Source organism: Natator depressus, chromosome 15 (genome assembly GCF_965152275.1).
Source record: "Natator depressus isolate rNatDep1 chromosome 15, rNatDep2.hap1, whole genome shotgun sequence".
Classification (NCBI taxonomy): domain Eukaryota; kingdom Metazoa; phylum Chordata; order Testudines; family Cheloniidae; genus Natator; species Natator depressus.
Window position 1 is genome coordinate 29595403 of NC_134248.1, and position 9206 is coordinate 29604608.

At 57.0% G+C, this 9206-nt stretch overlaps 1 protein-coding gene across 1 annotated transcript in view; it reads right to left on the reverse strand.

The window, feature by feature from the left end:
• TRPV4 (transient receptor potential cation channel subfamily V member 4) overlaps positions 1-4684 on the reverse strand; it is a 39694-nt gene extending 35010 nt beyond the window's left edge. The window contains exon 1 of the mRNA XM_074972649.1: positions 4575-4684. The gene's annotated coding sequence lies outside the window, so the exon portion shown is untranslated. The remainder of the gene's footprint in view (positions 1-4574) is intronic.
• Positions 4685-9206: the final 4522 nt, after the last annotated feature.

Consider the following 9206-nt stretch of genomic DNA (forward strand, 5'->3'; position numbering starts at 1 on the left):
CCTCAGAGTCCCCCAAGTTCCTTGCTCTGACTTCCTGGTCCCCTTTCCGCTCCTTTGGTTATAGCTCCAGCTCCTTCCCAGCCGCTCTGTGAAGCAAGTTGATGGTCTTAGTCCAGTTCCTGGTGAGACGCTTGTCCACGTCTGTCAAGCCACCAGCACAACTTACGTTAAAGCTGGTAAAATATCTTTGGGATTCTCATGGTGTCAACATGCCCAGGTATCACACTGGGAAATAGACCACTGCTGCTGTTAGGAAACCAAATAGCAGAAATGGCTCTCTTCCATCAGCCTTTGGCTAGGAGACCCTGGACGGGGGCCTTCACCTTCAGCTGGGAGATGGCAACCCCTGCCCCCGGACGGGGGCCTCCGCCTTCGGCTGGGAGACCCAACCCCTCCCCCTGGACAGGGGCCTCCGCCTTCGGCTGGGAGACCCGACCTCACCCCCTGGACGGGGGCCTGCGCCTTCGGCTGGGAGACCCGACCTCTCCCTCGGACAGGGCCTCCCCGCAGTGATGCAGGACCCTGCCACCTCTAAAGACGAATGCCACAATACCCTCTGCACAGGGGCACCTGGGAACCGCAGCTGCCCACTCGCTGGGCCGGGCACCTGTCACAGCTGTGCCCTGCAGTCTGCTCTGCATTCCAGTCCCTTCCCCGGTGCCCTGCAGGGGGGACGTTCTGACCTATATAGCTCGGGTTGTGGACACACCTGAAATCCCCTCTCTGCCCCAGATGTCAGGACAGTTGGGAGCCCGATTTGAGAGTCCCTGCGCTATCAGCTAGAGGCTGTCAGCTCTGCAGCTCAGTCCCCGGAGCTTGTTGACCTTTCGGTCACACTCAGAGGCCTGTTTATTTGCACAGGCTTTTGGCAGAGGGGACACTGGGTGGGGTCAGAGGGTCTATTTCCCTTGGGGCAGGGATGAGCAAACTTTGTGGCCTGAGGGAACAGAAATTGTATGGCGGGCCATGAATGCTCACAAAATTGGGGTGGGGGTGCGGGAGGGGATGCAGGTTCTGGCTGGGGGTGCAGGCTCTGGGGTGGGGCTGAGAGGTTTGGGGTGCAGGAGGGTGCTCCAGGCTGGGATCAAGGGGTTTGGAGAGCAGGAGGGGGATCAGGGCTGGGGCAGGGGGTTGGGGCGTGGGGAGAGGCTCAGGGCCATAGTTTGCCCACTCCTGCCTTGGGGGCTGGGGCAAGCTGACTGCCCATGGGGCTGCAATTTGCATGGAGCCAGGTGGTAACAGGGCTCCATTCTTGGCTTTAAATTTCCAAAGAGACTGACTGACCCATGCATGCTCCAAATCCAAACAGGCCAGCAGATATCCAGCCTTCTCCACGCTGCCTGCAGGTTTGCCCCTGAGATCAAGCTGGAAAGGTGGTGAGTGACCCACCTTGGGGGAGCTGCAAGCCACACACCAGGCAGGCTCCAATTTTGGATCCAGAGTTACAATTTGTGGTCGGCACCCCAGGCTCGACGGGCCCCACCCGCTGCATGAGAAGCACCAGGGCAGAATGAGACTGACCTGCCATTGATGCCACATGACTCAGCAGGAAGGGAGAGCCGTGCACGCTAATCACCGTCATTTCCCCAGGCACACACAGATTAGTACAGTCCCAAAGTTTCTTTTGGAGAAAAAAAGGAACCCCTGCAGTCTGCCTTGTGAATTAGCAGCGTCTGGGTCGCTCCCGTCCTTGGCATTCAAACCACTGCTTCTCTGATGAGCCAACAGACGTGTTTCCTCTTTGGAAACACTTGACACAAAAGATTTAAACTTTCACTGTCTATGTATCCTCTCAAGAGAAGCGGGACAATCTCACTGCAGACTTCAAAGCACTGAGAGCAACACACTAATAATTATCAATGCCAATCACAAGAAATCACAAACGATTTCTGGCTCTGGACTCTGGGTCTGACCTGTTGTACCAGGCAGGGGCTGTGTTGCTGTGTTTTGTACAGCGCTAGACACACTCTCGGCTCTTAATAAATAGAGAATTATAATGCCAGCGAGCAGGACAGTTGGGCATGCAATGGCTATAGGCTTTCCTTTGGGCTCTGGAGAACTCTGCTTCACGCATTTACAGTTCATAGCCATCAACTTGCAAACCAGCTCTCCTGGAAAATAAAAATAAAGGCTTTTGGCTGGCTCAGGGGCTTGAGGCATTGGCTTTGGTACCTCTGGACACTGGTTTGAATTCGACTTCAGTAGAGACCAAATGTTACCTCCTGCAGCGATTGCTTGTTGGCCTCTACGAAATTAGTTTTTGGTCTCAGACTAGTCTTTGGTCTCAGGCTAGCTCCTTTCAGAACTATCCCCATCACAAAACCCACGCTCCCACTCGGCACCCCCATCTGCAGCCTCAGCAGAGAGGCCAAGGTCTAGATACTGAGCTCCCCGCTCTTCAGGGCCTGGCAAGGTGACTTTCTGCTCAAACCACAGCCTGCACTGCACCTGTCCCATGAGGACATAATGCCCTTCAGTCTCCAGGGCTGTTGGCTGTCAATAAGAAAGAGGTCTGACCCCACAACAGCATGGCCTGCCTCGGACTGGGAGTCGCTCCGATAAGGCCCGGGGTGGACAAGCAAATGGGATCCCTTGAGATTTATGGGCATTGCCTACGAATGCCAAGAATTGGTTCAACAATGAATTCCTGTAGAGAACTAAGAAAACAGCTGATCAAATTGCTCCCAAACGAGCACGCTCCCTAATCTACCCTGGAGATTCACCCCCCGCCAGCCATAGGGCATGCCGGCGGAGGGACACGAATGCTCTGGAAACCAGCCCATACAGACAATCTGGTGAGTCTGAACAGTTGCTGAGATATTAAAGTGAAAAGCAGGGTAGGTGGGTGGTTAGATAGATAGACAGACTCCTGTTAGAGTTGAAGAAGGACGCACTGATACCAGCGTTCTGGGTGTATCAGAAACACCCAGATGAGCTGGACAGACAGATTAGACATAGATCCCTCTAGGTTTGCAATAAGGCCTCAGAGAGAGATTGCTGGAACTGGCTGGTGAATTTCTGGATTCTCAGCCATAAGGAAAGGGAAAGCAATGGTGCATGAAGTGGCGCCAGGCGGGTCAAGAGGCGCTCCCTCCGTCACCAGTCAGAGAGCTGCAGATTTAGCCTGCCGCGCATTTGTGGGCTTCACTCCTCACCACTTCCCAAATCCTGTCACAACACACCTGGCTGCACCAGAAAGCTATTCCCCTCCGTTAATCCACCTTCTGGCCCAGTGACGGTGCCTGCATGACCACTGCGGCGTCCGCAGAGTCGGCTCCTCTGTCCCCTGCCACCACAGAGATGCCAGATAAAAAGCTTTTCCGACAGTCCCTCTGTGCTGAGCCCCAGTGACACAGAAGAGCACTGAAGAGGGGTTATGGAGCCCAGTAACCGTGACATCACCTTTAGCACATGGAGCGTTTGCTCCCATCAGCCCAATGAGTGAATTGCAGGGAAAGTCACTGCACGAGGCTATTTCACCAACAATCTGCAACAGAGATTTCAGCCAGGCAGAAACCATTGCGCTGCTCACCACCGCCTCAGGCAGGGGGGTGAAACACACCTCCCCAGCTGTGCCACACGCATGGTGCGGCCTCAGGGACGCAACAGCCTTCCAGCAGGACTTGCCACGAGTGAGTGCTACTGTACTTCGTGCCAGGACTGCTGCTCTCTGGAGCCCTGGGCTGGGTCTCCGCTCCCTCTGTGCGGTTCTCTGTAGAGTCCCATAATCACCGCACTATCTGCGCCCGTGCCAGCCCTGCATTCAGTGATGGCACGTGTTCCCTCTCTCCCCAGGGGCGGAGCAGGGTTTGGAAGGGAGGGTTTGTTTGGGAACTACTTATTTATCGGATACTTCTCTACCCAGGCTGCTGCATGTTTAGGAGGGCAGGGGAGGGCGAGGAAAGGTGCCTTGCGCTTCAAGGAGAAGGTGGCAGGATCCTGGAGCAAAGTTCCAGTCGCACACACGGACCAAGCCTGCTCCGCAGCAACCGCCCTGGGCAATGAAACCGACCTGATCGTGTCACCCCGGACACCCCCCCTCAGCCCCCTCCCCCGACACGCTCCAGCTCCCTCCCTCGGGACAGTGACCTGGGCGGGCACAGAGCCCCAGAGAGGCCAAAGCCCCAGTGGAGAGGAGAAATGCTGCCCCCGGCAACACAGGGTGTGCCCCCGGAGAGAGCGCCCCTAGGGAGCCGAGTCCTAGGGAGAGGGGAGTCCCCAGGTGCGTCCTAGGGAGCCGAGCCCCGGGGGGGGTTCTCCAGGTGCGCGCTAGGGAGCCGAGCCCCGGGGGGGGGGTCTCCAGGTGCGCGCTAGGGAGCCGAGCCCCGGGGGGGGGGGTCTCCAGGTGCGCGCTAGGGAGCCGAGCCCCGGGGGGGAGTCCCCAGGTGCGTCCTAGGGAGCCGAGCCCCGGGGGGGGGGTCCCCAGGTGCGCGCTAGGGAGCCGAGCGCCAGGAGCTCGGGGCAGCCCGGCGGGGACCGGGCTCGGCGGCCACCCCCCGCAGACGGTTCTGTTCTGTCTCCCGCGTCCCGCCCAGCCCAGCCCAGCCGCGGGCCGACCGGACCCTGCCCGGTACCTTCCGTTCGCTTCCCCGGCGGAGGCGCAGCTAAAGCCGATGCGGCCCGGCCCGTCTGCCCCGGAGCGCTGGGGTCTCTGGGGCGCGCCGCGCTGGCTGTGACCTGAGTCCCGCCGCCCCACCCCGCCTGGCGGGAGGGAGGGAGCCCGCGCCGCCCCCCGGCCCAGCGCCAGCCCCTGCGGCGTCTCCAGCCGGAGCAGCTCAGGTTCCCTCCGAGTGCGCCGCCCCCTGCCCGGCCCGCCGCGCCCCGGCCCTGCCCGGCCCCGGGGGACCCGCTCCCTGCGCCCCGGCCCTGCCCCGCCCCGGGGGACCCGCTCCCTGCGCCCCGACCCTGCCCGGCCCCGGGGGACCAGCCCCCTGCGCCCCGACCCTGCCCTGGGGGACCGGCTCCCTGTGCCCCAACCCTGCCCTGCCTCTGCCCCTGCCCTGGGGGACCCGCTCCCTGCGCCCCGCCCCTGCCCCGCCCCAGGGGACCTGATCCCTGAACCCTGGATCCTGCTCTGCCCTGGCACAGGGGGACCCGATGCCTGTTCTCCAGACTCTCTTCTGTGCCTGGCATGGGGGGACCAGGACCTTGCTTCCATACTGCACCCCCACGCCAGGGGAGCTCATTAATGTGAAGGGGACTGGAACAAAGACACGAGGGGCAGCACAATGGGAATGTGGGTCAGGAGGTGCCAAGTAAGAGCCACCCAGCTCTGCCCAGGCCCCTCCCTGAAACACCCGCCTTGGTCTCTCCTTTCCTCACCAGAGATCCAGGGATTTGCCTGGTGACAGAAGCTGGGACCCCACCCAGCTCTTCCCACCCCAGGCCACCCCAGTTGTGCGAGCCTGCCCCTGCTTACAACAGCCTGATCAAGATACTCGCTTCATTTGCATGGGGCTGGGTGTCACCGAGCCCGGTGCTGGAGGTGAGGCTGTGGGGAACTTGGACTATGAGAGAGAGAGCGAGCGAGCTGGGGTAATCCCTTACCTGACTCCTCTCCCCTTGCTCCAAGCCCAGCATTGTCAGCTCTGCTGTCTATGCCAGGGACCCCTGCAGCTCTGAGCTGCCGATCGGGCTCCCTTCTGGACAGGCACTGTGTGGGCAGCACCCAGGACGTTGGGGGTGCTATGGTCAAACAAAGGGTAAAGCAGAACAAGCAATTTTCATTCCAAGCAAACTGAGGAACCTGTTTAACATGAGTGTAATAAGGCCCAGTGCTGGGTAACTGTACTAGGCTGTTGGTGCTGCATAGGAAGCCACCATGCAGCATCTGGGAAGAAACCTATTGACCTCTAAAGATGACTTCTGTTCCAGACAGGCCACTCCCTGGACGCTGCTGTCATAAGCCTACCAGGAAAGAGCAATTGCTAGTTTACTGCCGTGTGCACGTACCTGGAGTGTGGTCTAGTAAGTAGAGCTGAGGGCTGCGAGTCAGGACTCCTGAGTTCTTTTCCTAATTTGTTACCAACTTGCTGCGTAACCTTGGGCAACACAATTGTGCTTGTTACTTTAGGTGTAAATGCATATAATGCCTACTTCAGAGGCCTTCTTCATTTAGGTGAGTTGAGATGGCTGGGATTGCTGGATGGACAGCAGGGCAGGAGGGTCTATAACCACTAGAGAACTCACCCCGCTCCCAACCTGGAACTGGCCCCGGCCTTCCTGAATCTCAGCATTGCTTTGCTGTCTGTCAGACCTGTGAAACCGCCCCCAAAGTGCATGCCTCCATCACCCCCTTGGCACAGGTCCACAGCGGCTCATTAAGCAAGCACTGTCCTGGACGCTGAATGAGGTAGGCATGCTGTGCAAAGAATAATGTGATCACGTAATTAAAGACTGCTTCGCAGTGCATATCCACAAGGGGGTCACATTAAGCCCGTAACTCTGGTGTCATTGTTGAACATAGCACATTAACGTGCATGGTACGCTCCAGACAAACGCAAGCCAACGTCCCCAGCCCACCGTCACCCACCGGTCTGAAGAGGGGATTCCTGGGGCACTGATGGTTATTGTAACTGGGCAAAGCGGAAGCGTATCAAAGCTCTGTGCCCACGCGGAGCAAAGCAGAGGCTGCCATAGCCAAGGCTAGAGCCACTGAGCCTATGGCACTGAATCCACAGACAATGTCTTTGCGATAATGGATAATCATTTTGTCTGACTGAGGCTGGTGCATAAAAGCAAGGGTGAAAGCTGAAGACAGAACTGTTATTGAATACTGGCACTGCCTTAGCTATAAATGTACTGGGCCAAAGTCTGATCCTGTTTACACCAGCTTAAATCTGGACCAACTCTGTTTAAATCAGGCTGGATTTACCCTGGAGTAGGTGACAGCAGAATGGGATACATCACATGCAGTAGCCAACTACAGAGTAGACTGTTGCTAACCATGTGGCGGTTTACGTATCTTACTGTTTGGGAGTTGGGATTGGCTGACGGGGTTTTTTAAATTCTGGTCAATGAACTGCAGAAGCCAGACTGTAAAGTGAACAAGAGCAAGCATAGGAACACATGGGTTTATTTTTAGGTTACTTTAACCTAATAGAACAGCTGGGAACAAGGAGGACCCTGTGCAGTGGGATCAGCCAGATGCCCATGGACCACCAGCAAGTGCTGTGGTGCGATCAGTGGTCCGTTGGCCCGTTTACGAATTGCTCTGGAAACTGGGGCTGTTCCGAATGTTCTTGGAATGGTGTTTGTCACTGACAAGGGGCCTGACCTGCTTCTATTGAAGCCAGCGTCAGTGCTCCCACTGGGGAGCAGGATAGGCCCAATCATTAGTGTGTCTGTAACCACTGTGCGCACTACACTCTCCCATTCCATCCCTTGCTTTCAAATAATCTGATGTCCCACCAAACTCCACTGAGAATCACTTTGAACACAGACGCCCCTTGCTTGTATAGGTCACCCGTGCTTGTCACCTTCAGAGAGGGCTGACAAATCGTTGTTTGCTTTAGAAGCCCGTGTACAGATAAAGCAGGATTCCTACCACGATCTCGCAGCAGCATTCGCCTTTAGAGTGACGCAATACTGCTGCCTCCTTCCCCATAGTTTCTCTCCAGGGAGGTCCCCGTTAACGCTGATCTCAGGAGCAAGCAGGTTTGGTAGGGTGCTCAAAAAGGATCATCAGTATATTCACATCAAAGGACCAAAAATATAATTGGGGTTTCGAAGTCAGCCACTTCGAAAGGCGAGCTCCATCCCTAACATAGGACTGGCCTGCAGGCAAGGATACCCCATCCAGGCTATTGGCCTGATTCAGTGGTGCAGGTTCTCTCCTTAGATTGCAAGTTCCTGTTTGTGCTTTTTGGCTGGACAGCATCAAACTCATGTACAGGGCTGCATGCTGTAAGAATCATGCAAATGGCCTGTTGCCTGCAGGGTCCATGTTTTACCTGCCCAAAGCAACCTACAAACTCTGGGGGAAAGAATCTCCCCTCAGGATTTGCTGATTTCTCTAGAATCTGTTTCAATACACCTACACCCCTTTGCTCCTTCTGCTGGGCTAGGGCCCTTTGCTGTGGAAGTCAACGGGCTGCATCTTTGCACGTCAGACATGGAAAGACCAAAGATGGGCAAATGTCTCCCTTCAGCTCCACGAGTGGTTACATTCTGCACAGCCCGATGAATGCTAAAAATCACCCCCCCATCAGCATCCCAGGCAGGAGACACAGGGCCGAATCCTTACTGCTCAGGGCAAGCATGGGCAGTGCTCCTCACACACAGGGTAGAACTTTCCTGCAGCTTTACGAGGAGTTTGCCCCTTACCACACATGCGGGGGGAGGGTGGGGAAGAGAAGAGAGGAGCACTGAGAACAGGATGGTCCTGCTGGTGCTCTTCATGTCAGGCAGGTCAGGGGGGTACCCAGGTGATATTAGCTGCTGCTTGTCCCCGGGTTGAGCGAGCATATGTAGGGGCTGGCTCCTCATCACTGCCCCTCTGCTGCGTGAGCCAAGGCAGAACTGACACCCTAGGACTCCAGCAATGCCACGGAGGTGATAAATGTGGCACTGCCTTGGGATGAGTGGGGGGGGGGGGAGAAAGAGACCCGCCTAGAGGGAGTGAAGTTTCACTCAGTGCAGTTGCTCTGTTTCAGTATCAGGGAGGACTCACACTTCACCCTGGGCAGCCAGTGAGCCCCCCCTTCAGGGAGACTAGCCCCCCAGCCCCACTCCTTTTGCCTAAGCCACCCCCAGCCTTCTCCCCCACCCCCAGAGAAGACCCAGGCTGGCCAGCACCCTCCCAGCTGTGCTGCACCTCCCCCTCCTGAGACCCCAAGCTGCCCATCCCACCCCAGAAAGGCTCATTTCTTCTGAAGCACCTGAGCTTTTGAGATGCCCCATGCAGGATCTGGAGCCAAGAGGCAGTAGGTGTTACTCAGCTTCCTGAGTTCATCAGTAATCCCCCTAGACTCCAGAGAGATTACTGATGAACCCAGGAAGCTGAGTAGCATATACCCCTCCTCAGCCTCTCTGGACCCTGCGTGGGGCATAAGCAAAAACTTCCCCTGCAAATCCCACAACCAGCTGCATTAGGGGAGGCTTAGCCTGCCCTGCCCTTCTATACCCACCACCTATGCACCTTGCTGTAAGATGGCTGCCTCTCGCTCCGATCAGGCATTCCCCAAGCTCCATTCTCTATCTGATTG